Source organism: Opisthocomus hoazin, chromosome 19 (assembly GCF_030867145.1).
Source record: "Opisthocomus hoazin isolate bOpiHoa1 chromosome 19, bOpiHoa1.hap1, whole genome shotgun sequence".
In the NCBI taxonomy this organism is placed as follows: domain Eukaryota; kingdom Metazoa; phylum Chordata; class Aves; order Opisthocomiformes; family Opisthocomidae; genus Opisthocomus; species Opisthocomus hoazin.
In genome coordinates this window covers 14,978,343-15,003,633 of record NC_134432.1, presented here as the reverse complement: position 1 = coordinate 15,003,633, position 25,291 = coordinate 14,978,343, and positions in this window count along the sequence as shown.

Below are 25,291 nucleotides of genomic sequence, written 5' to 3'. Positions count from 1 at the left end.
GGCTGTGCGTGCTTCACGGGCCCGATCCAACCGCAGCGAAGCCGATGCTGTTTCCCGTGTCCCAGGGGAGCAGGTCACCAGCCAGCAGAGCTCTCTGCAGGATGCGGAGCTGATATCAGTCCCGGTGAAGGTGACACGTCTTTTCCTTTAGCCACCCAGCCAGCTGGCGCCGGGGCCCGAGAGCTGCTGCGGGGTCTTGAGGCTCCAGGGTGACCCAGCCGCAGGCTCCTGTCGTGACCATTCACAGAATCACAGAATCATAGGGTTTGGAAGGGACGTCTGTGGGTCACCCAGTCCAACCCCCCTGCTGAAGCGGGGTTGCCTACAGTAGCCTGCACAGCACCGCGTCCAGGTGGGTCTTGAGTATCTCCAGAGAAGGAGACTCCACAGCCTCCCTGGGCAGCCTGGGCCAGGGCTCCGTCACCCTCAGAGTGAAGAAGTTCTTCCTCACGTTCCGTCGCCCTGAGATGAGACGCTCGCGGCAGCCTGGCAGATGGACCATGCACCCTCAAGTTGCGTCAGGGGAGGTTCAGATCGGATATTCGGAAAATGCTGAAAGAGTGCTCAGGCACTGGACCAGGCTGCCCAGGGAGGTGGTGGAGTCCCCATCCCTGGAGGGGTTCAAAAAATGTGGAGATGTGGCACTTGGGGACATGGTTTAGCAGACGTGGTAGGGTTGGGGTGGTGATTGGACTTGATCTTAGAGGTCTTTTCCAACCTTAATGATTCTCTGATTCTGTGATTCTCCTTCAGAGCCCCGGCCGGGGGATGGCAGCTCTCTGGCAACCGCTCTTTGCCCCGTGACGGTGAAGGCGATGGGGCAGTGCCAGCCCTGCACCCGTTCTTGCTCTGCTGGCAGGGATGGTGTGCAAGGGAGCCGGCGTGGGGTGGGATGTGCCCAGCCCGGCCGCCCTGGCCCTGGGCACGTCCCGCTGCCAGCGACGTGCTGGAGAGGGAGGGATGCTCTCCTTCTCGTCCTGGCTTCCTGCAGGCAAAAATAGCGACGGGCCCCGGGTTCCTGTGTATCTGGTGTATTTATAGCGTGAACGGCTCCGGAACGCTCTGCCTTTCTGGCTCTCACCTGCGGCTCGGGGAGGAAACACCTTCTCCCTCCCGTGCGTTCGCACGCGTCTTTCACGCCAGAGAGGCCTTGGCACTTCCCACAGGCACCAAACAAATGAGGTCCTGGCGGCAGGACCTACGTGACGGTGTCCTCTGCGCTGGCCCCCAGGCATGGGGACAGTGCCGGTCCCGGGGGCGATGCCCCGTGGGAGCTGTGCGGGGAGCCCAGCGCTGCCCTCCCACACCTGCCTTCGCACAGCAAGGGCAGAGTCTGCGGGATGGCAAGATCCTGTCGAGAAAAAAAGAAGAAAAGAGCCTGCAAGCCAGCTCGCGGGGCCGCAGGCAGCAGCCGTGCGGCGGGCGATGCCTGCCGGCTTCGCTCGGCTGCCGGGGGGCCCGCCGGCGCTGGCGAGGGCAGGGCTGGCACAAATCACCGCCCGCAGCCGTGACACGAGGTTATTTTTCTAAGCAAATCACCAAAGAGGCTAAATATACATTTTTCCATTCAGTTCCCCAAAGCGGCGATAGCCCGGATCCTAAAAATAAATCCCTTTTGATTGTGCCTGGGCCAGAATTAGACTGCCTCCGGACCAAGCCCGCTCAGCTTCATCCCAGCCTGAGCCCTCTCCCTCGCTCTGGGCCCCCGGTGACACGGGATGGGGTGGCCCCATGTCCCCTGCACCTTCCTCGTGTGCCCCGCATGTCCCCCGGCGCCGCCCTCCCTGTGGCACCACCAGCCCCCAGCCCCCAGCGGCTCGCAGCCCCGCTTTCGGCCCCCGGAGTCCAGCCCCGTGGGTTTTGCCCGTACCCAAGCACGCAAGCGGGGTCCGAACGCTGCTCCTCCGTCCGACGGGTGCCCACCTCGGAGGGTTCTGGGGACGCGAGGTCCAGGCTGAGCAGTGGGTGCCCAGGGACGGTGAGACCTTGACCACCCCAGCCAGACCCAGCTCGTCCTTCCCTCCGCTGCGTAAGTCGTCACCGCGGTTACAGCTCAATGAAATAACACATCTGAAAGACAGGGGAGGGGGGGGAAATACCCTAAACCCTGTAAAACTGAAATTGTAGTTCTCCCGGGATGCAGCGCCTGAAATATTCCCACAACCTTTGCATAACGCATTGCTCATGTCAGACCTCGGGAGACAGAAATTAATAGCTAACAGCAAGCAGGCATGGCACACACGTGGGCTTTCCTTCGCTCCGTGCTCCCAGGGCCTCCACGCTCTGGGGGTGATTTTCCTTTGCATTCAGCTCAAATAATTCTCGTTTAAAGGCACGAGAAGAAAAAGACCATAGAGGAGTCAGAGAGTGTTTGTGCCAAACAGGAAATATTCAATAAATGTTTATCCTCTAACACAATAGTGGGGTTTCGAAAGTTTTCTATGGATGCGATCGAAGGTTGAGGGGGCGGAGGGCCTTTTCCTCCCCCTCCAACCTCTGGACCAGCGAGAGCCGAGTTCAGGCTCTGCCCATGGCACCGAACTCCCCGTCCGAGCTGGTCCCCGCTGACGGGGTGCGATCCGGACCGTGCTGTCCCCCCAGCTGCACCCACACAGGGACGGCGCAGGAGTTCAAGGCTTCACCCTCAGCCAGGACGCTGCCCTGGGTGGGGTGCTCCGTGCCTCAGTATCCCCACTGAGCCCACGGTTCCTGGGAGCACCCAGCAGAAACGGGGCTATGCGAACCAGCCCCCTTGGAAATCCTCTCCTTCCCTGGTCCCGGCTGCTTTTTCCCAAACCTTTCTCCCCTCCCCCCAAAAAATGTGAAAAAATAGCTCCATCTGGATGCTGTTTCCACCCAGGCACAGGCCCCGGGGCTGGGAGCCAAGAGAGCAGCGCCTGTGAACGGCAGACGTGGGAGCTGGAGAGGATGTGACGGGGAAGCTGTGAGAAAAGCCTGAGGTCGGCAAACCTTCGGCCTCGCCGTGGGAGCCATGCTCCCTCGCAGGAGAGGGCTCAGCAGCCGGAGATGTGGGGCGATGCCAGCCCCGAGCCCGGGGTGGGCGATAGCGGGGAGAGGTGCAGAGGGATGGGGAGAGGAGGGACAGATCCTGCCCGGCAGCTCTGCTGATCCAGCACCGCTTCGGCGCCCGTCTCCGTCCCGTTTCGGAGCGGGACATCCCGCGGGGCCGTGGCGGTGGCCGCTTCGGGCTGCCGGTGCAGAGCAGCCCCGGGGATGCTGCCCCGATCCCCCAGCAGCAGCTCCAGCCCTCAACCCTCCCGCCGAGCTCTGGGCTCCCGCTTCCCGCTTCCCAGACTTCCCACGCCAGCACGTGTGATTAATGACCCCCAGGTTTTCAAATCAAACATCAATTAGCGGAGGCAGGGGTGACCCCCGCGCGAGGAGCAGTCTCGCCGCGGGACGGCGGACAGCCGCAGCCGGCGCGGGAGGAGTTAAGCCGCCCGGCGTGGGGAAGCCACCTCCATCCTCCAAAATACAATCGACCAGGAAATAAACAGGAGCTTGTGTTTGTTTCAGTTCACAAGTGAAAAATAAAAGGATTTCCTGCGGGCTGGGGCGCCCCGGGGTCCCGCAGCCCGGCCGCCGCGCTGCCCGCCGCCCCGCGCCCATTGTTCGCCCCAGCTCTGCCGTGGGGGACATTGTTCCCTCAAAATGTCCCATCAGATAAAGGAGCTGAAAATGGCTCCCTGGGCCACGCTGGCCATCAGTATTTCATGGCCACTAGCAACAAGCGAGAGCAAGCCCATGGGCTTTATCAAGACTTTGGGGGTCCCGGGTGCAGCCCCCCGTCCGGGTCCTGCGGGCACCCTGTGATGGCAGGCAGCGAGGTGGTCGTGTCCTGCCTTCCTCCCCAGACGGGGGTGACAGGCAGGCAGCGGTGTCCCAGCACTTTTGTGGGGGACCTCCAGCACGTTCCCCCACCCCACGTGGGGCTGCAGCTGTGGGTCGGACCCGGACCTGGGGGTCTGAGCAGACAAGGGATGAGGGGAGGTCGGGGGTGGCACGATGGGACTTTGCACCCTCTCGAAGAGGGTTTTTGTCTTCCTCTGTTTATCAGCTGGATCTCACTGAAGCAGTAAAACCTCACGTTTCCTACTGTTTAATGATATTTGCTGACTGCAGTGTCACAACAACCGTACCGGATGAGTGGAAAGAAAATAAATGCTGGAAAAATAATCCTGCGTGGAGGCACGTGGGACTGCCGAGCCCTGCCGGCCGCGGGGCTCCCAGCCTGCAGAAACCCCTCGCTGACGCTCCTGGAAAGCAGCACAGAGTCCAAGGAAAACCTTCCTGCAGCCTCCGGCGAGGCCCGCTGCCCGGCCCTGGGCTGGGGGGACCCGCGGGGGCTTGCAGGGCTGGCGGTGGTGGTGGTGATGGTGGTCTGCACACCTCGGTGCGAAGTGCTCGGCAGGGCTGCAGCACGCTTTCACTGCCGGCCTGCTCGATGTGTTAAAAGCATCTGAAAGTGAGGGAGATTTTGCATTTCAAGCCATTCCCCACCTGCTGCCTCTGAAGCGGGGTGAAGGCACTGCCAGGGACCCGCCTGGGGCTCCCTAAGACACCCCCGTGGCCGCGTCGGAGGCATATTTGCAGAAAAATAAGAAAATAGTAAGAAAAAGAATGCAGGGGCAGCCATCAGCCTTTGCTCTCACCCTGCTCTCGGGAGCAGCCCGGCCACACTGGCTGAGCAGAGGTCTGGGGCTGGCGTGGTGGGTCTGAGCTCCTTTCCACTTGCCTTGGAAAACTTGGGTGGGCTGGGCTGGGGGCTCAGCCCGCTCGGGAGCTCGCTCTGGGGTGCCATTTGGGGTTGGCAGAGAGGCTGGACCCTTGCAGAGGGGTGTCCCGGAGGTCTCCTGGCCACGTCTGTGCTTGCCCCAGCTGGTGCTGGTAACCAGCATCACCTTTCCTTCCGGATGGGAAAGCAAACCTGCTCGGAGAGCATCCTCTGCTTTTACTCCGTCCTCAGCTGGTGGGCTGTGACAGCCCACGCGCTGGCGGCCTTGTGGTCTCTCCAAGATGTACATCTTTAGCGCGTCCGTCACCCCGCCGGCAAACCACGGCGTGGCCAAGCAGGCAGCTCCTGCGCTGGGTGACCTCAACCCTGCGGCTCCCTCGGGGGCACGGAGCAGCTCTGCACGTTGGGGGTCCTGCCCCGGCTGCCGGGGACAACGCGCCTTGCTCGGCTCTGGTGGGAGCTGGGGTGGGTTTGGGTGCCCAGCCAGCATCTCCCTGGCTCTGCTGGACGGGCGCACGAAATTTGGGCTCGTGGTACCACGGGGCGGCAGCTCCCACTTAACTAAAACCCAGCCTGCCCTGCAGAAACACCGGGGCTGGGGGCAGCTTGTGATGCTCAGGCTGGCTTTGCACTGGGGGTGTTAAAAAAAATCTAGAAAAACTGGAATCCGTCACTTGGAGGTAAAGCAGCGGCCGTGGGCATCGGGTTGTGCGGGGAGAAGGTCCCTGGGTGGTGCAGTGGCATCACCGGGACGGGTGGAGGGCATGGGGGGCACGCTTGCCGTGGCGGCTGCGGCGACTTGCCGGGAGCTGCAGGCTGCGAGCGCTTCCTGCGATTTGGCCCTGGGTGAATAAATAACCGCACACAGAAGCGAGGGCAGTAAAGGATCTCGGGCAGAGTAAATATAGTTCATAACTTCTTTTTTTTTTCCTTCGGTCTGATCCCAAGCCCTGTCTGTTTGTACTCTTGCCTTTGTTTTGTTTTGCTTTGTTTTTTTTTTTCTGCTGTGTTTTTTGAACCAGCGTTCGATGGCAACCTCCCAGCGACACGTTCAGGCTGCTGAAAGCGCCTCGTTGCGCTGTGGCCGGGGCAGCAGCTTTCATTGATGCTTCGAATCACTAGGCAGCCTCCGGGTTGGAAAAAGACAACAGTACTACAACAGGCGGAGGTTTTTCAGAGCAAAACTTGCCAAAAAGGGGATGAAATCATTTGGGTTTTTTTTTTTTTTTGGCCATTCGTGACCGTAAACTAAAACCACCCCAGGTCAGAATCGCATCTCGGCTGATGGGAGCGTGGCTCTGCAGCCGGGCGAGCCGGGCAGCGCCGGCAGACCTCTGCTCAGGCACCCCGCTGCCACCGTCCCTCCGGTTTCCAACTCACCACATCAGGTGCCAAACCCAGTGCCCGGTTCACCAGCGCTCAGCTGGCACCTGGCGGGGGGTTTGCTTGGCAGACGCAGCTGATTGCCCCGTTGGGGCTGATGGTGCAACGCACGTCCCGGTCTCACCAGCGCTGTGGGCTGCAAACTGCTGCGTCTGCTTGGGCTGACTCACTCGCAGGCATTTCCCCCTCCCCACGGCTCCTTTGGGGGTGTTTGTTGGTTTTGCTTGTCAGCAAAGCTGAAAATGGAAAGGTCAAATGTCTCCTAGGTGGTGGCCAGGCGATGGGACACCGCGACCCTTCCCGGTGCTCCTGTCCCGATGCCCTCCCGCCGCTCGCCGCTGCTCCTCCTCAGTGGCTTGTTCTGGGGACACCGCAGGCATCTGGGGAGCGATGGGGTGCGCAGCCCCGAGCACAGACCCGGCACGAGGCCTCGCTGTCCACTTGCTCCTGTTTCAGTAGAAATGGGGTGTCCCTGGGGTGGGGGCTGGGGCTGTTGTGCACGTGGGCTGTGCTGGCACCGGCATCGGAGCATGGGAGCATGGGAGCATGCAGCTCTGTGGAGAGGGACCTGGGTGTCCCGGTGGACGGCAGTTGACCATGAGCCAGCAGCGTGCCCTGGCTGCCAAGAAGGCCAATGGGGTCCTGGGGTGCATTAGGAGGAGCGTGGCCAGCAGGGTGAGGGAGGTTTTCCTTCCCCTCTGCTCTGCCCTAGTGAGGCCCCATCTGCAGTGCTCTGTCCAGTTCTGGGCTCCCCAGTTCAAGAAAGATGAAGAGCTACTGGAGAGAGTCCAGCGGAGGGCTACGAGGATGAGGAGGGGACTGGAACATCTGTCCTACGAGGAGAGGCTGAGGGAGCTGGGCTTGTTCAGCCTGGAGAAGGGAAGGCTGAGAGGGGACCTTAGAAATGCTTATAAATATCTGCAGGGTGGGGGTCAGGAGGACAGGGCCAAGCTCTTTTCAGTGGTGCCCAGTGACAGGACAAGGGGCAACGGGCACAAACTGAAGCAGAGGAAGCTCCAGCTGAGCATGAGGAAGAACTTCTTCCCTCTGAGGGTGACGGAGCCCTGGCCCAGGCTGCCCAGGGAGGCTGTGGAGTCTCCTTCTCTGGAGATATTCCAGACCCGCCTGGATAAGGTCCTGTGCAGCCTGCTCTGGGTGACCCTGCTTGGGCAGGGGGTTGGACTGGGTGACCCACAGAGGTCCCTTCCAACCCCCAACATTCTGTGTGATTCTGTGATTCTGAGAGATGGGGATGCAGGGCCATCCCGGCTGCTCTTTGCAGACAGGCGAGAGATTTTGCGCCCATTGGTGAAGTGGGGTCTCCAGGGGGGGATAAAAATACTCGGAGAGGTTTTGCCTTTGGGAACGCTCATCCTGGGAGCTGGGGCAGCCCCGCTGCCATCTCCTGCCACCCTCTGCTCCCCTGCGCCCCGCGGGACCCCAGCCCGGGGTGGGAACGTGCCTTGCACTGGGACCGCTGACGCAGACAGGCGGGGAACAGCCCCACTCTGCTCGGAGCAGCCGTCCCCAGGGAGGGACTGAAACCTGCCCCGTAACGGCGGGGACACGCTCCCCGTCGGGACGACAGAGCCGCCACCAGCCCCCTGCCCTCGCCCTCCCCGCAGCCAGTGGGCTGCCTAGAAACCCAGCAAGTCCCAGAAATTGAATTTTGCACAGTGCAGCTTTGCAAACAAATCAGGGAATGAAAATAACGAAGCGGCCAGCCCCACTTTGGTGTCCTTTTGCTTTATTTTTCTCGCACGCTGCAGCTTTCCGCTGCGTCCGGGCGATGGCTGGAGGAGCTGCATCACCCACAGCCCCCCGGCCGCTGAGCGGGAGCAGAGAGGAGGGTCTCCACGTCGGGGCTCCCCGCTGCAGGGGAGAAACAGAGAGTTGCGTTAGGTGCCAGCGAGGTTGAGCCTCTGCTCCTGCCCTCCCAGAGATTCTGCCTCCTCCCCGGCTGCGTCCCATGGGGCTGGGGCAGAGCTGCCAGCACAGATGCCCAGCAGCCCATCACCGGGGCCTCCAGCCTGCTCGTCCCATCCCACCAGGGCCATCCCACCACCTGCCAGGTGAGGAAATACTTAAAGAGAAGCAACATGGCAGGGAAAGGGAGAGTGGCTCCAGCAGTACTCTGACACATCGCCTAGGTAAGGCGAGAAATCTCCCGGGACAAACCTGGGGAAGAAGGGGGGGAGGAAGCCGGGGGCATCCCCATGGGAAAACACATATATGTTTGGGCAGTAGGAACACGAGTGCTCATTACTCATGAAAAAAACCCACAGAAGTTCTTTTCAGGCATCGGCTTCCAGTAACAAAGCCAGATTGATGGAAAAAAGTGCTTTTATTTTTCATTCGCCAATGGAGAAGCTAAAAAAAGGACGCAAAGAATAACTGGGGGAATGTAAAGAGTCAGCTGAGGGAGCTGGGTCCCAGGGGTGTTCAGACAATGCCTCCTGCCCCCGGGCTTTTAATTATTGTGCTCAGGAAATCAAACAAGCATGCTATTATTTATTCGGAGGGGGCATCGGTTTCCATGTGTTCTACAGGGTTTTGCCTGGGCAGCCCATGGGCACGGAGGGATGATTCCTGCCAAATGGCTCTTGGGTTGGCACCAGGCGGGGGGTGCACAGGAGAGGAGCCGCGGACCCGCTGGGCTCTCTAGCCAGGCAGCACTGGCCGTTTCGGGGTGCCGAAGGGGTGAGCAAAGCCACGGTGCAGCCCCACTTCCCAGCGGCTCGGTCGCTGCCGGTCGTCGGCCATGGACCACCAGGTCTGAGCTGGGGCTGGGAGGATGCTGCCCATCCCACCGCCGCATCCCAGTGCCCGGCGGGTGGGCACTGGGCGTACGCCGGAGCGTCCTCCCCTCGCCGTCGCCTCCTGCTCCCCGTCCTCCCTTCCTCCCCGCTCCCCCTGCTCCCGCCCACCGAGCCCCGAAAGGAGCCCTTGGTATGTTGTGTGAGTTGCAGCTCAAGTGAGTTTTATTCAGCTCCACTAACCTTGGCAGACAGACCCCAGGGAAGGGGACAAAAGGACAATTGTTTGCAGCAATTTTGCCCTCAATTGGTTTCCCCATCAGCTTGCAGAGCGGCACAGCCAGCCAGGCACTGCCTGACGGACAGCATTAAATTCAACTCGCGCTGCTGTGAGGGGGGGTGTGGAGGAAATGAAACTTTTGGGGGCCGCTTCTTTCCTTTCCATCCACAAAATCTGAAATTGTGGTAGGAAAAAGAGCGGCCCAGCGGCCCTGCTCCCTGGGCAGGCTGTGGGATGGCAACCGGGGTGCTGGTGCCTCCATCGCCATCCCCACCGCCGAGCCCAGCCGTGCCGCACGCAGCTCCCGGCCGGACGCGCTGCCCTCGCCGAGGGCTGGCTGCCTGCACGGTGACAGGGCACCGAGCCGCTCGTGCTCCAGCCGGAGCCAGCCCAGTGCCGGGGCAGCGAGCTGGGAGCTGCTCGTGGCGGTGCGGCCACCACCGGTTCTGCTGTCCCCCATCACCACGTCCTTGTCCCACGCAGGGCTGGCTGCGTGGTGTTTCTGCAGGAGCCCCAACCGGAGAGCGTCTGCGCTCCAAAGTGTCACCGACGTGAGGTCAAGCCTGGCAGAGACCCTTCCCGGGCTCCAGAGAGTCTTTCCAAAGTCTCGGCTACAGAGGGGCCGTCGGGGTAATTCAAGCCGCCTTCCCGCACGCCCACGGCTCGCCGCAGCCCCCCCGAGCCTCCTCACTGCCACGGAGTCATTTGAGCAATCCGCACGCCTCTGCCAAAGTCCTAACCGTCGGGGTCCCAGTGGAGGGAGGGTTTGAGACATCTTTCCCTGCTGCTCACCCCTCTAGTTCCAGCCCAGACTTTTTCTGATCTCTCCCTGTCGCTGCCGTGCCTGCCCGGGGTTTGGGTCCCCGTGGGAGCCGGGACGCCGACTGTGCCTCCAGCACGAAGCTCTCCTGGGAGAAGCCCAGCCCTTAGGAGCGGGAAATTATCTCACACCACTCAGTCAAAGCCAGCCCAGTCACGGCAGAGACCAGCTAAACCATTCACCACGGTGACCAGGGCCGTGCCAGCAAAGTCATCCCAGCGCCAGGACCACAGCCGGCCGGCTGCCTCGCCGACACGATCCCCCGGGGAGACCCAGCCCGGTGGGGCAGGGAGGGGGGGCTGCCTGGGAAGAGGGGCCTCATCAGCCCCAAAACTCCTGGCATGGGTGCTTTGCCGAGCAGGATCAAGCCAGCTTGATCCACCAGAATTTTGGCAACGTGGCACCGGAGTCGGCTGGTGCCAGAGGGACACGGGTGGTGGGTGGCTGGAGAGGGCAGGAGCTGTGGGTTGGCCGGGCTTGGGCACCTCTCCCCTCTGCCCTGGGACTGCGGTTGTTGTAAAGCCCAGTCTGAGATCCGGACTGTAACGAATGGGTTGGTTTTGGCCGAGCCCCAGCTGGAACCCTGCCCGCACCGTGAAACCAGCCCATCTGCGGAAACGCAGTGGTCGGCCCGGCTGGGGGACCTCCGGCACCAAACCACCCCCTGCCCACGTGCCTCCGGGTCCTTTCGGCAGGATGGGGAGGACTGGCTGGGTTTAGCCCAGCTGGGACCCTTCCTTTCCAACTCAGGGGGGTTTCTAGCGGCCCACGCACGGGCCACGTGTCCACACAGGCGGCACGGTCCCCTCTCCGTGTGCCCCAGGACGTCTCTGCACATTTGAACTCCAGGCAAGTGCGTTTTGGGTTGTTGCATTTTAGCGATGGGGGATATGCCCGGACACATCCCCGCAGCGGGAGGGCGCGGGGGAGAAGCACCGTTCCCCAGACCCCCTCCGCCGTGCCGTGTCTCGGCGCTGCGGGACGGGGCGGCAGGTGGATGCGGGAGCACCGGAGGCACGGGGATGGCGTGTCCCGGACCCCACGGCCCCGCGCCGGGGAGGTGGGAGTCTGCAGAGCTCGCAGCCGCCACGCTGCAAGGCGAGGAGCAATCATAATTAACGTGGCCCCGGAGGCCAAATTCCTTTCCTGGCAGTGGTGGGTGGGAGCTGGGTGGGAGTTGAGCCGGGGGGGGGGGGGGAGCTGTGCAGCGCCTGGAGCAGGAGGGAACCCTCGCACGAGGCACCCCAAATTCAACCCTCTGCATCATGGCCGGGCTCAGAGTCTGGAGGTATCTGCCATCCAACAGGCTGAAAGGGCCCGGGAGATGCTCTCTGTTGTTTATCTCCAGTGTAATTAAATAATTAACAAAGCAAATGAATTTCGGTTTCTATCTTCAGGGCTGGATTTGGCATCGTGTTTGCCCTCGTTTTGGGGCTCTGTGAGGAGCAAGGGGTGAACGAAGGTGTGCAAACCCTCCCAGCCGGTCCTGCCGGCCCTCCAACACCTCCCCACATGGCAGCAGGCACTGCCCAGGGTGGGGGGCGAGCCCTGGGGGGCTGCGTGGAGCTGCGAGGTGGCTCAGCAGCCACCCGGATTTTCCCCAAGGTCTTGGCTCCCAGCATGCTGGCTGCGGGAGGGACAGGTCCTTGAGACAGGGCAGCGTCTCCAGCAAGCCCTTGTGCCCTGACCTGGGATTTGGGGGTTTCTCACGTCGTCCAGGCTTCCAGCACAGAGCCTTTGGACCGTTTGCTCCCGTGCCTCGGGAGGCGGGAGCTCCTCTGGCTCTGCCACAGCCCAGTCTGCAAAAATGCATGCCTGAAATCTTTTGCAAACTTGGCTCTGAGTTCCTCCAGAGCAGACTGTTCGCTTCCCGGCTCAGCCCCTCTTCCCTTGGCCCGTGCGGAGGGGGAGAGGTGGGAAGCAGAGCCTTGTGCCGTCCTGAGCCCATCACTGATGGAGATTTTGGGGAGATACAGGATCTTTCTTGCCAAACCACTTTACATCACCAGTCAGCCCAGACTGCTTTTGCTGCAGGGACTGGCAAAGGGAGAGGCTGCGGAACAAAGGAGGAACTTCTCCACACATACCACACACAAATATTTGCCATAGCAGCAGGAACAAAATAGCAAATTAGCAGCAAACGAGGTGATCCTGTGCCCGGTCCAAATTACCCGAGTAGGAAAGTCCCGCTTTAACGTTGCGCTGGGCAGGTGAAACGCAGCGTTGGAGCAGCTCCAGCCGTGCCAGCGCGGCTGACACCAGGTCAATGTATTCCTCCCCGCCGCTTCCTTCCCCAACGGCTGCTCGCCCACCAGCTCGGAAGAAAGGCAGGAGGGGAGGGAAGCAGCCCCCGGCGCGGGCCCGAGCGCGGCGATGCCGAGGGGTGCTCCGGCGGCAGCAGGCTCCGAGGGGCAGCCGCTGCCTGGTGTTGGCTGGGAGATGCCATGGTAACCCGGCGGCGTGATGCTGAGCACCGCGTCCTCCCCGCGCTGGGGCTCGGGGAAGAAAAGGGGACAATGGGGCCGGGGAGGCAGAGCTGCTCCCCAAGCTGTCCTACTTTGCTGCTCTGCCCCATCTGCGAGCCGTCAGGCACTCGCCCGGCTTCGCCCGCCGGCTGCTTCTCCAGCGGGGCTGGAACCCCCCCGCAGGCAGCGTGTCGTGGGGGGGCTGCCCGGGGGGAGCCCCACGCAGCAAAAGGCAGCCGCTCTGCGGGGATGCTCCAGGACGGCGTCTCCGATAAGCACGGACGGCCTTTCAGCTGTGCTAAGGGTGTGCAGACAGCCTGCAACGAGCCAAGGCCGCTTCTCGGGGCTGATATTTCTCTTTTTTTTGCTTTTTAAGCAGAGGCATGGGTGGATGCCAACCCTGAGTGGAAAACCCCAGAAGGAAAAGTCACCTCCAGCCAGCCTCCCAGCCACCAGCCCTTCAGAGCCGAGCAGGCGAGAATGTCCCCGTCACGGGTCCCCACTTTGCCACGCGCAAGCAGACGTGGCGTGGCTCCCACCTCCTCCGCGCACTGCACCGTGTCCCGGTGTTCCGCCTGCCATCCCGGTGGGGTTTCTCCTACCCACCCTCCCCCCGGGTCCGTGGGTGCGGGGTGCTCCCCCTCGCAGGAGGAAGGAGCCGGGTGCTGGTGGAGGCTTGCACGCCCCGGCAGGAGCCGCGCGGGGTGCAGGAGCACGCCCAAATCAAAGGGAGAATTTAATTAAGATTTCCGACGGAGCGAGATAGTGGAATGAGCAGATCTGGGCCCTCGCCGGCAGAGATGGGGCGACTGCCTCCGTCTGCATCGGCACGCCAGGGAGCATTTGCATTTTAAAACAGAGCGGTTTTTAATTGATATTGTGCTTGGATAACACAAGGAAGGGAAACTGCAGAGGGCTTTTCATGTCTGGGCGGCAGCTCTGCCGCAGAGCCCCGGGTCCCCGGGGGAGCCCGGCTCTCGGGTGCTGCCAGGGTCGGGGTGCCAGGGCGAGCAGGGCACGATCCTGCTGCCTGCAGGGATGGAGCGGAGCGGAGCTGTGCTGCTCCCTCTGCGTGCCCAGAGCCCGGCATCGTGCAAAGGGGGGATGTGGGGAGGTTTGCATTTTTGAAGTACTTCAGGATAAAGGTGAGCATCCGGAGCGGGTCCCAGCAGCCGTTCGCTCCTCGCACACACGTGGTGCCCAGAATTTTCCCTGGATGCTGGTAAACCATTTGCCCTCATGCTTGGCCTCTCTCCAGAAACGCTCCGATCTCCCCTTCCCCAGGCATCTGCAGGGGGGGGATCCTGCAGAGCTGGGTGCAGTGGCTGCTCCGGAGGGACCCTCACCCGCTGCCACCCCGTGAGTGCCTGGGCTGTGCCGGCAGCGGGAGGGGGAGCGCTGCCGCAGACACGCTCACGGGGAAAGCCATTCGAGGAAACGACGCCAAATAAATCAGTCGGATTCATTCAGATCCGATTCTGCCCGGGAGAAAGGGGTGCCTTTGTGGGGAGCGAGGCGGCTGAGCCAGCCGTCCACCTGCCCTGCAGCCCGTGCCGCCGGCTCCGGCGCCAGCGGCAGCAGCTGGCCCCGCCGCCCGCCCCGCCGCCTGCCAAGGGTGCCAGCACGGCCCTAAATGCTCCCTTTGACGGTGGCATCTGCCAAGGGCCGGGATGAGGCACGGGGCTGAGGGCTGCCGGCCGCGCAGCACGCCGGAGCAGCGCACGGTGGGGTTTGCGGGGTGCTGGTGAGGGTGCGGGGTGTCGCACCCCAACCCGGCTCAGCTCGGCTGCCTGCTGAGTGCTGCACGAGGTGCTGCCGGTCGCAGGGCAGATGCTCCCGTCCCTTCCCAGATCTTTCTCCCCGTTACTATCTTTAACCGCCCCGCCAAGGGCAGGGGGACGCAGCCCCCGCCATTTGCTCTGATTCTTGGGATGCTCCAAGTGCCGCAGAGCCCGGACCCCGGCGGGTGCTCTCCGGGGGGCTGGGAGAGGGACCTTTGATCCGCTCTGCATCTCCCCCCGGTTGCCAGCCCGGATTACAGCCCCGTCTCGCCCGTGCCCCACGCACAGCTGAGCCTTTGGTCGCCAGCATGGCCTCAGCACAACTGCGGCCGCATCCTTCCCGGGCAGCAACCCGCTGGGGCGGAGGGGAGAGGAGCCAGTGCTCATTTTCCTTCGCTCCCAGGCAATTCCCGTTGTTCTCCTCAGGGTTTGGGGACCTGGAGAGGTCGGGGAGCCGGGACGTGCCGAGGAGGGAGCCTCCCCCTCGGCCCCACCAGCTGTGACACCCGGGAGCATGCGCCGTTTCCGGAGAGGAAAATGACATAATTCATACCCAGAATAATTCCCTCCTTGGAGCAAACCCGGCCCTATCTCCCGACCGGCAGCGAGGCCCCAAACCCCTCTCTTGTTCCCTAATCCCCAGCTCAAGTCGTGAGAGATGGCGGGAGGTGGAGGAGAGGTCCAGGACGGTGACATTTAAGATGTGGATATTGCAAATCAGCGCCGGGTAGAGGGGTAACGGCTCCACAGACGGCGGAGGCCCCAATTAGATATGCTTAGCCAAGATTTTTGGCAACAGCATCAGAAAGGAGCTAAAGCTGCCTAATTCCTGCTTACCCCCAAAACAGCCCCAAGCAGACACGGCGGAGGTGGGGACAGGTCCCAGGGCAGCAGCCATGGGGTGACACCGCCGGGGGACCCCACGGCCCTCAGGTCCCTCCTCCCCGAGTTGCACTGTCTCGGGGGGCGGCGGGGTGGTGGGTCTCAGTGCTGACCCCCTGCCCCCCCCGCAGCTGCCCAGCTGCAGCGGGACGTTTCCCACCGGGGCCGGGCTGGGGCTGGCTGCTGCGGAGGGGCTGCGCCTGGTTATCTCCCCAACGAGGGGCCTGGAGCCATCAAGATCTGCTCCAAACAATCGCTTCCTTTCCCAGGCACCTTCCGAAAAAAAAAAAAAAAGAACAAAAAACCCCAACAATAATAAAAGAAAAAAAAAAAAAACAACAGAGCAGACTTTTCCCAGTGCTGCCGCATTTCCCTGCCTCGTGTTTTCCTGCCCCCACACATCTTCCTCGCCCAGGAATTGTCCCCAGCCGGCTCGAGTGGGGCTCTCCACTGCTCCAGGCTGATCCTGGAGCTCCGACCTGCGGGACCGGGCGAGCAAAACCCCAACGGGCCACCCCAGCACTGTGACAGGGACGGACCCCGCACGATGGGGCTGGATCAGCACGCAGGGATGGGGCTGCGCCTTCCCGCTCTCCGTGTTTCGGGAGCCCCCGTGCAGCTCTGTTTTCATCTCACCTCACGCCTCCCCCCAGCTGAGCCCGGCACTTGGGTGACTTTAATAACCACGTCCCCTTCCCAGACGATTTCCCTGTAAAGAGGGAAAAGCTGATGGATTTATGGGGCGGATTGTCCTTTCCCAGCTGCAGGACTCCCGTGGGCTGCGGTGGGAGCGTGAGCAGCTCCGGGACAGCTCTGCAGCACGGCACGGCCGCTGCTCTTCACCGGAGACGGCACAAGCGGGGCTGCCAGGGCAGAGCGGGGGATGCGGGTCCCACCCCGGGATGGCCGCGCTCCCCGCTGCGAAGCGCCGGTTCCCAGGACTGGCCATCCCTGGGGAGCCCCGGGCGGGCAGATGAGGGGGCTGAACCCAAGCAGTGCCTTCTGCCGCGGGGACCAGCCACGTCGGCCCCGGGGAGGTGTCCGTGATGCACCGCAGCCCAACCCGAGCTGCTGGCGATTGTTCCCAGGGCCGAGTTTGTCACTGGGGACGACGCCAGCGTCCATCCCCTGCCCCTTCCCGGCCCCTCGGCTTCCCAACCTGCACAAGGCAGGGCTCGACCCGGGCGCTGACCTCCCGCCTGCCGCGAGCGATGTCCCAGGGTGTGCACGCATGCCTGTTCTTGCACGCACACCAGTGCCCGTGCACGCTCACGCACCCATGGCACCGCTTGTCTCTCTTCTTGCCTTGGGCAGCAGCGGCAGGGGGGATTCAGGCAACGCTCTGCTCAGCACTGTGAGATTTTTTGTGACTTTGGGGCCAAACTCTCTTCCCAGCAGGACACGAGGCACCTGCACTGGGTGTTTATGATATTCTGGAAGTGGTTCACTGCCTCCCGAATCGCTTGGCTTTGCGGCACGCATGAGAAGCGTGGTTACGGGCACATCTAAACAGGGTTTTAAGGGAAGCCCTGAGAGTGCCCCGACTCCTGGCCGTGCCGCAGCGCTGGCTGATGGCCATCCTCCACCTGGGGCCGGCCTCGAGGGGGTCCAGGGCCGGCCTCGAGGGCGTTGCGGCAGCCGAAATGAGATGGGACCACCAGCGCTCCTCCATTCCGGGGGCTAACGCCAGGCTGGGAGAAGCACCCCCTCATCTTCTCCACGCGCAGACCAGGCTTTGCTCCAGCAGGCTGGGGCTCTGCTGACCTATCACTACGCAAAGCCCTGGTGCTAATCAGGCTAATTGGTGCCAGGCGAGGAGACGAGCTGTGGGCCAGGGGGACTGCGGGGCTGGCGCAGGGCGGAGGGCTGTGCGCTGCCCGCAGGAAGCGAGGGCCGTATCTCCCCTTGGCCGCTATCTTTCTCTCTCGTGCTCACAGTTTCCCATGCGCGAAGCAGCTGGCTCTGTGCGATAGGGCCGGGGCAAGCCAGGGGGAAAATCCCCCGTTTCCCAGCCTGGGGGCTCTGCGTGTGCGTGGACCCCCTGCACCCGGGTGCTGGGCTGGACCCTGCACCTCTCCCTGTGCCCAGAGGCAGTCGGGGGCTGCACGGGCTCTGTGCTCCTTTTGGGGCGTCCCTCTGCCTCAGCTCTGCCCCACATCTTGTCCTTGGCGCCCAGAGATGAGTCCTTGGGCTGTAAAACCCCTTCGGCCCCCCACGTTGGCTTCTGCCTCCCAGTAAGCTTCCCGGGGTGCAGCGATGCCTGGCAGGAGGTGGGTGCCTGGTCCCAGGGTCTCCCACCGGAGAAGATTCATCTACCAGTGCTTCATCTTCCCTCGTGTGGGAGCCAGGACCCGTTTCGGCAGCGTGTGTTCCTGCTTGGTTGTGGCTTTGGTTCGCTTCGTGTGTGTTTTTTCTTCAGCGGCAGAAGCTCCCTTCCCCTCGCCGGGCGCCGGGAGGATGTTTATTTCCGAAGATGGGCTGGGTGAGTGGTGAGGGACCCAGCGCCGGGGCCGAACCTCCAGTTATTTCCCTTTCCCCACAGTAACAGCTGGACCTTGGTGGGAGCAGAGGAGCCTGGGTCCATTCCTGGCAGCGGGTCAGGGCAGCCCGGGCTGTCCCTGGCACGTGGGGAGGTGACCGAGCGGGGACAGACGTGTGCTCCCGGCGTGGGCCCAGCACACCCGTCCCGGCCGAGCCGCGGCAGCTCTCCTGCGTGGGATGGCCGCCGCTGAGCCGTGTCCACCGGGAAGCGTGGGCAAGGATTTGCGTAGGAGCTTTTTTCCCCCATCTGCTTTGCACGGGATTGCACAAACTCATGAAGTTCCCCTCCGGGCTTTGGCCGCCAGCTAATTATAAACCGGGTTCTCTGGGTGCCCGGGGCTGCAGCCCAGGGCAGGGTGGCTGCAGGCTCTCGCCAGGCTCGGCAGCCCCTCGCCTTCCCTGCTGTGGTGAGTTGGGCTCCCAGGGACCACAGCAGAGCTTTTCCTATATTTTCGGGTATCCTCAGGGAGCAGGACTGCGGCTGTGTCAGGGGAAGGGATGTTTGTTTGCCTGCAGCAGGCTGGGATGGACCTGCCGAGCTAAGCTGGGGTGATGAGCACCTCCAGGGAGCTGGGGATGGTGCCAGCCGCCCGCTGCAGCAATTGATGCTCTCCAAGGATGCGGGGTCAGCATCGGCCTCATCCGACCCACTGCCTCATTTGTCAATAATAAACCCCAGTGTTTCCAGTCTGTAGCGTGGGGTGGGGAGGAAGGGTTTTTCCGAGCCCCCGGGCCAGGGCCAGGCACTGGTGTGGGAGAGGGACCATGGCTGGGAGCCTGCTGGGGGAAGCCCTGTGGCACTGGCTGCTCCCCCAGTGCCTGTCCCGCTCCTCGGCAGGGGAAACTGAGGCACAGGCTGCCCTCGCTGCTGGCATGGTGGTGAAACCGGAGCCAGGTACTCACTCTCATTGCAAGCTCAACAATTTAAGTTGTTTTTTTTCTTTACAAATTGTTTTTTTTAACCAGCATGTTCGAAAACCCCTGCTGTTTTGCAAGCCGAGGGTCTTTCGAAAGAGGAGGGAGGGGGAAGTTGTGCAAGCGCAGAAAACCTGCACGTGCCTTTTGAAACCGAGCCTGACCTCCGGGCTTGGTGACTGCGCCTCTCGCCGCTGCCTTCCCCTTTCTGCCCGGAAAGCCGGGGCTGAAGTGTCACTCGGGCTGGGCTGGCGTCACGGGGGGCCACCCCTGCCATGAGTTTGCTTGGGCTCAGCAGAGCTCAGGTGGAAACGCACCCACCTGGGAGCAGAGCAACAGGGAGCTGGGACATCGTGGTGTGGTGGATGAAAAACCCCAGGGCTTTGTACCATCTCCCTTTGCTCTGTGGGAGCCTCTCTGTGCTCCGGGGGTGGGCAGGGAGGGCGTGATGGGTGCGAAGGTGCCGCTGACCCATCCAAGCCTCCCTGGCTTGCATTTGGAGATGGGAATCTCCCCGTCCCCTACGACCGTGGCTCTTGCAGAACCACCGACCGCCCCAGGGATGTCTCTGGAGCCGTGTTTGGATCTGATCTGAATTCCAGAGCTGCAGGATCCGGCCGTGGCCACTGACCTGAGCAATGGGGTGGCAGTGGACCTGCACCCTCCTGGGCGCTGATGTGCACCTTGCCAGTGCAAGGCTGGTTCCGGCACGGAGCTCCCCATACCGCGTCCCGTCCTCCTCGAGAGCCGAGCGCTCTGGAAGGACTCCGTTAGCTAATAGGAAGGGGTGGGGGTGGGTGTGGGTGTGATAAATACACGCAGATAATTTTACTTCAGGGTAAGTCAATAAATTACTAAAGAGCCTTTGATTGTGCTCTCCGTGGTGCATGTTGATTCAAAAACCGAAGACATTTAGCCTCAATTATGTCTATTTGTGTGTCTTTCCTGCCTCGCTTCTCCGCGGCGCAGGGGAAATAACCCTGCCTTGTCTGCGTTCCCACACCTCTCCCACCTCGGCCCTGCTCCAGATTTCGCTCCTGTCCTGATAACCCTTCCAGCGGCGAGTGGGAGAGGATCAGCTCTTGGCACGAGTCCTCTCCGGCTTTGGCCAGCTTGCTGTGCTCACTTTGACCGAAAGGCCAAGGAGCAAAAGCTCCCTGGGCACGAGGCTGGACGCGGCCGGCCCGACGGGCAGCAGCTGGGCCGGTGGGAAGTTTTGGAGCTGGCCAGGGTTGTGGTTTCCCCCGTTCCCCCTCTTGCATGGTGCTGGGCTGATGGGGAGCTCTGCAAAACCAGCTCCGTGCTGCAAACCGCGTTCCCCCGTGCCTGCATGGGGAAGGGCCAGGTGAAGGCCCCCAAAGCCGGATCCCCTCTGCATCTCTGCAAGGCTCCCGGCGGGCTCTGGCATGGCACCGCGCGCCCCGTGCAGCCTCTCCGCCGCGTGTGCTGGGAGCGAGCCCCCGCAGGGGTGGATTGGAGTGATGCTCAGACCACACAGGTCCCTTAAGCTGCCAAGGATTCGGCTTTAAATACGAGCTGGCACCGGCGCTGCTGCCGCGTGTGCTCGGCGGCTCGGCTGGGGACATGTAGCCACGCGAGGGAACAGCTTGCTGCACGGGAGGGCTGGTGTTGTCAAAGGAGGGAAAGACTGTGCTGGGGATCAGCCCTGCTCTGCTCCGGGGCGATGAGCACCGGGTTTCCCAGAGCAGCTCCAGCACCGCGAGGCATGGCTGGCAGCTGCAGGAACCGGCTCGCAGGGGCATCCCTGCTTTTCCTAAATCGGGAATGCAAAGTCAGCCTCCGGTGTGGGCGTTCGTGGTCAAAGCCCCTTTTGCAATGGATGGCGTAAGCTGTCAGGGCTGTGTCGTTAGAAATGAGCTCATTCCATTGGAAAGGCTCTTGCTTCCTTCTGGGGAATCTCAGCAGAGGGTCGTTCATCGCCAGGCAGGGCAGCGCTGGCTGCTGCGTGGTGGGGTACGGCTTTAGCCACGTGCTGACAGTGGATTTGCCGTCCTGCTTCCACCGAGCGCTCCATGCCAGCCTGGGAGACCAGCCCGGTGCTGCTCCGTGGCTGTGCAAGCCAGGTACGCCGCAGGAAGCGGGGCTTGCGCTGCAAACCAGAGGGCATCGTTTCTGTTTCTGGACTGACTACGTACATGTTTGTGCATGCAAATTTGACAGTGGCTTTTCAAGTGCAAATCTCTTGCGAAAACAAAAAGGAGTCCCGAAACTGGAGCACACGTTGCATTGAATTAAGCTGCTCTTGAAACATCTACCCAGAAGCTGCGCTGAGATCCTCCTTCCCCCATGCCCTGCGCCTGCAGAGGTGCACCCAGCACCTTGTTTCTTTGTGCTCTGCCATCTATTTTTAGCTTGCACAGAGGAAGCACACATTACCCTGCGGTAACCACCCACCCTCAACAGACACTTCTGCTCAGCGGACTTGACACACAACTTAGTCGAGTGTGTCTGACCGCTCGGGGCTTCGCATCACCGGAGGTCGTTACCTGATGGGATTAGAGAAAGGGAACAGCACGGGGCTGCGGTAGGGACCTGCTGTGGTGCTGCTCTGGCACGAAGGGTCTGGCCCCCCTCCAGTCCCAGCCCGCGGGCAGGGAGGGACAGGGCTGCTGGGGTGCGGGCTTTTATACTGGGAGGTAAAATGTACTCCCTAAACCTTCCCAGTGTCCCACCTGGCTTCTCCCAGGTGCTTGGTGCCACGGTGCCTTCCCCATCAGGGTGTGATGGTCCTTGGGAAGCAGCCCCCACCCCACGGGTGCCCCTGGTCAGGCTGTGCCGGCTGCCGGGAGCGGTCAAAAGCCGAATGCAGCAATGTGGCCGTGCTCAGGGCTGAGCACCCGCTCCAGCTCCCGCAGGGATAAGCGGAAACCTGCAATGGGGCATCAGCTCGAGAGAGCTGGATCGCGGTGGGAGCACCCCGTCACGCAAACTGCCCCGACTTGGCTCGACACGATGCCCCCGGCACCTTCCCACATCGGTGGGATCAGAGTGGGTTCCTGACAGATCTGCCGGACAGGACCACACCGCGTGGGTGACACAGGGCTGTGGCAGCGTCACCAGCCTGGAGCATGCCCGCGGCCCCGGGGGTCTGCGCACCACAAGCCGCTGAGTCACTGCCCAGGGCTATTTTTACCCCCTGGGGCAGCCTTGCTGGGTCATTCCTGGTTCCTAATTGCCACGATCAGACCTTCATAAATCTCACCCGAAAGAGGAAGTCTGGGAAATAGAAATCTCTCGCTGCGAGCGAGGCGGGCTGAGCTGAGCCGGGCACCGGCGGCACCGTGCGCAGGGACCGCTTTTGCCGGAGGAGGGTGAGCAGGACTGAAAGTGCCGAGCCCTGACTTGCTGCCCTTCAGACCTGGCATTTCAGAGCTCCCCACAGGGATGTTTTGGCTGACATTTTACTAAGGCCACCACCAGGACAGCCTGCTTCCACCTCCTCCTCCGTTCCCTGCTTGCTTTACTGCTCCCAGGCTCCCTGGTGCAGCCAAGCCGAGCCAGCGCAGTGGAGCAGCGCCGGATGGAAAAAGCCAACCCCTGATCTCTTGCCCAAAAGTCGCACCACACCCAAGTGTCTGAAAAGGCTTCACTGAACGGTTTGTTGGCTATTTTTGTTGTTGCCTCTGCCCTTCCTGGCCAGGGCTGAGACCAGAAACAGTAACGCCACAACGGAGAGGATGAGATGGCTGTGTCCTGGGCATGGACGGAGGAGAAACGGCAGCAGATCTTGCTAGCAGGGTGCTGGAGATGTTTGGGCATGTTAGCTTCATCAGATATTGATGCTCCAGACTTTCCGGGTTGGGCCTGGTTGGACCCCACGGGGGGGATCCTGCTGCCGGGGGTTTGGTTCGTCAGGCTGTGGGCTGAAAAGGAGAGATCTGCGGAGATATGCAGAGCACAGAAACATTGCCATCTGCTGACACGTCCAGGCACGCAGTGTTGGACCCTGCCATGCCTCTGGCCACCATTTGCAAATGGCCCTTGCTGGGTTGCCGTCTCCTTGGCCGGCGGCAGGGCGGGAGTGTGGCAGAATGTCCCTGCTGAGGCACGGCCGCGGGAGGCTGGGCGCCTGGCCCCGGTGTGCAGCGCATCTTCAAACCGTGGCCACAGCGGTGGAGGCCGAGATCCGACCACGGTGCTGCGGGTGCTCCCAGTGCTCACCAGCCAGGAGGCGATGGAGGTTGCCCCGCTCGTCCCGAAAGAGTTAATGAACCTTTACCCTGCTGCAAAGAGCGACTTCAAAGCATCGGGGCAGCATCCAGCACGGCAGCCGCGCGCAGACGGAGAGGGCAAGTCTTGGTAATTACAGCCTCTGATGCAAGAGCTGCAAAGGATTTGGGAAAATGTGCACTTGGCTGCAAAAAAAGGTTTTGATTCCCCTGGTCTTTTCTCCCCCTCAGCTCCCCCCAGTGCCCTCCAGCTACAGAGCTTGGAGGTGCGTGTCTTGGACTGGATTTGCCTTGTTTCAAGTTCTCTGGGAATCTGGCGCTGGTGTTACCCAGAGGAGGAGTGCCTCCAGCTTCCCAAGCACTGGGGCTTTGCCACGGTGGGCAGAGGGCTGGGAGCCCCCCAATGCTCTGGCCTGGGTCTGTTGCACCTGCTGAGAGCAACCATTACCCCCCAAGAGCCGAGACGCAAGCCCACAGCCTCTGTGGGGGCCAGCCGGAAGCCCTGCACACTCCAGACTGCAAATTTATCCTTGCACGGGGCAGGCAGCACGGGGCAGGCGTGCAGGAGCAAACGGCGGGCAGCGGGACGTGTGCTTTGCCCATCCCTGGGGGATGGAGGCAGCGGGCAGGAGACGGGAAGGCTGGTGCAGCTCCCAGTTCCTTGCAGAAGGAGAGACGGGCGCAGGCAGGCGTGTGGAAGCACGCTGCGACAGCCCGTGGCCTCCCGCCGGCACCTGTCTCGCAGCAGGATTCCACTTCGCTGTGGGGACGGTGCCAGATGGGTGCCCAGCAGCCTGTCCTCCCCGTGCCCTGGCTCCCTGGCCCACGGACCACGAGATGAGTTGACTTGGTCTCTTCGCCCAGCTTGGCCTCCCCCCAGCCTCCTCCCACCCAGCCGGAGGACGCTGCTCCCCCGGCTCGCCCTCGCCTTCCCCCCGCGCAGCCGCTCTCCTCCCCGGGGCCACGGGCAGGTGCACGCAGCTCTGCTTTCCCACCGCCCGGCACGGCCCCCTCGGCTGGGCTGCTGCTGGCGAGGGACGGGCCGTGCTCTCAGGGGGGCTGGGGATGGTGTGGCAGGGCCATGAGCAGCCCTGAAGGCTCCCTGCAGCTGCAGAGCTGGAGGGGTGAACAGAAGCGGGGGGAGAAACTGGGGTTCCCTTCCTAAAGTGGGCGCCTTAAAACCCAGAGCTGAGCCTTCTGCCCGTTGGGTGTTGCTGAGGTTGTCTGCAGACTGGGACAGGGATGGGGCAGGAATGGGTCTGGACACGGCTCAGTGCTCGGGGTTCTCAAAGCCCAGGAGTCCTGGGCCATGCCTTCCTCATCCCCTGTCCCATGGGGGAAGCCCCTTTGCAGACAGACCTGTCATGGCTTTGCAGAGATCCCCGTAGTCATCTCAGTCCCCACGTCCAGAGGACGGGGATCTCTGCAAAGCCATGACCACCTTTGGGGTCTCTCCAAAGCTGTGACCATCACAGGATTCAAAGCCAAGACCAGTCATGGCTCCCTGCTCTGGGTTCCTTGCTCAACACCGTGGCGAGGGAGGGCAGCTCCTGCTGGGTTTGCCCTTCCCCGTGATGCTGCCCGGGGCTGCAGCAGCCGCTGGGACCGTGCGGGACGTGGTGCTGGTGCAGCAGGGCCGCAGCAGCCTCTCCAAGCTTGGAGCAACCCCGACCGGGTGGAGCATCCCGGGGGCAGAGGCAAACCCAGGCACGTCCCGGCCTCTCCTCCGGCGAAGCAGCACATTTCCCTTTCTCAGCTTGGCTGGCGACCCGGCAGCAAAGGCAGTGTTTCACTCCTGTGTCAACATTTGGAAGAAAAGGGGGGGGAAAACAGTCATTTCTGTCAAACGCTGGGAATGTGGATGCCCCGAAAACAAACAGAAGCTCTGTTTCTTCAGTGAAAGGCCGTTGTAAATCTGGTTGGCTGCCAAAAAGTGATAAAAATGATTGCTGTTCCGGCACTAGAGAAGAGTTTTGTTGGAAATGTCAGCCCCAAGCACCCTCCCCCCAAATCTCAGTTTTATGAAAACACCATTTTTTAGCAGTGGGCTGCCAGGCAGATGTTTGGCCCGGGCCCCCATCGGAGGCCAGATGCACCCAAACTGCCATTCCCAGCCCCCTTTGTGTCCTCTGTTGATTGACAGCTGTCAGTCACCACTTGTAGGGGCTGAGTGTGCTCTGCAGACTGGACCTCTCCCTGCCCTGAGCGTCCCTGGCAGCTTTTGTCAGGGTATTCCCTGGGGAAGGGTCACCCCATACCATTCCTGGGTACCACCTTGCAGCCACGCGCTCAGTGCCCGGCACGGGGGGGCTGCGGGATGGCCAAAGCAGCTGTGCCGGGGAGCTGGGCCATAAATGTCACGGCTCTGCTAGGATGAGCCGTGGCCGGTCCCCTAGGAAAAAGCCACCTTTGCTTGCCAGCTGCCAGCCGGGCGGGATCCCTGGCCCTGGAGTGCACAGGAGGGAGGATGCTCTCCCATTGCGCTTACAGGGATTTTTAAAGGGCACGGGGAAGAGACAGCG